Raw genomic sequence first — 724 nt, forward strand, 5'->3', positions numbered from 1 at the left:
GACTCTCTCAGGATGTGGGTTTCCACACTGTGTCTCTCATACAGTAATGCACGGCCGTGTCCTCAGGCTTTAGGCTGCTGATGCGCTGTGCTGACAGAGGTGTCCGTGGAGAAGACAAACCGTCCTGTTTGGCCCTGGGCATACGTTGGGTTCCTAGTGTAGGTGTTCATCCATCGCATCCACTCAAGCCCTTCTCCAGGCACCTGTCTCACCCAATTCATACCATAGGTGGTAAAGCTGTAACCAGAAGCCTTGCAGAAGACCTTCACTGAGGCCACAGGCTGCTTCACCTCAGGCCCAAACTGCACCAGCTTCACCTGGGAGTGGGCACCGGTGGAGAGGAGACAGGATTGCGTGAAGTCTCACTTGACTGGCCTGATTTCTCTCTCAGCCCTGGGACTGGGGAGTCCCTTAACTTTTGCTGCTGCCACCAAGAAGAGGATCCTGTAAGTCCTGTCCATGGTGAGGAGCTGTGCTGTTGGTGGGGTGTGGTCCCCAGGAGGGCTGTGGTTGTTGGGTGATGCTCTCAGGGTACAGAGTTATCTGTATTAACCTCAGTGATTTGCATATTCAGGAAGGATGCAATTTAATAGCCCAATTCCTGACACAGTATGAGAAAGAGTGAATACATGACACAGGGACAACACAATTGTAGAAGCTGAGGGTTGAAGCCGTAATCCTGTTAGAGGCCATGGTAATTATTCCTAGTGACATGGAAATGGCT

At 51.7% G+C, this 724-nt stretch overlaps 1 pseudogene; it reads right to left on the bottom strand.

Annotated features, from left to right (window-relative positions):
- Positions 1 to 7: 7 nt before the first annotated feature.
- Positions 8 to 461, bottom strand: LOC111533608 (annotated as a pseudogene).
- Between the last annotated feature and the right edge of the window lie 263 nt (positions 462 to 724).

Source organism: Piliocolobus tephrosceles, unplaced genomic scaffold, assembly GCF_002776525.5.
Source record: "Piliocolobus tephrosceles isolate RC106 unplaced genomic scaffold, ASM277652v3 unscaffolded_14484, whole genome shotgun sequence".
NCBI classification, from domain to species: domain Eukaryota; kingdom Metazoa; phylum Chordata; class Mammalia; order Primates; family Cercopithecidae; genus Piliocolobus; species Piliocolobus tephrosceles.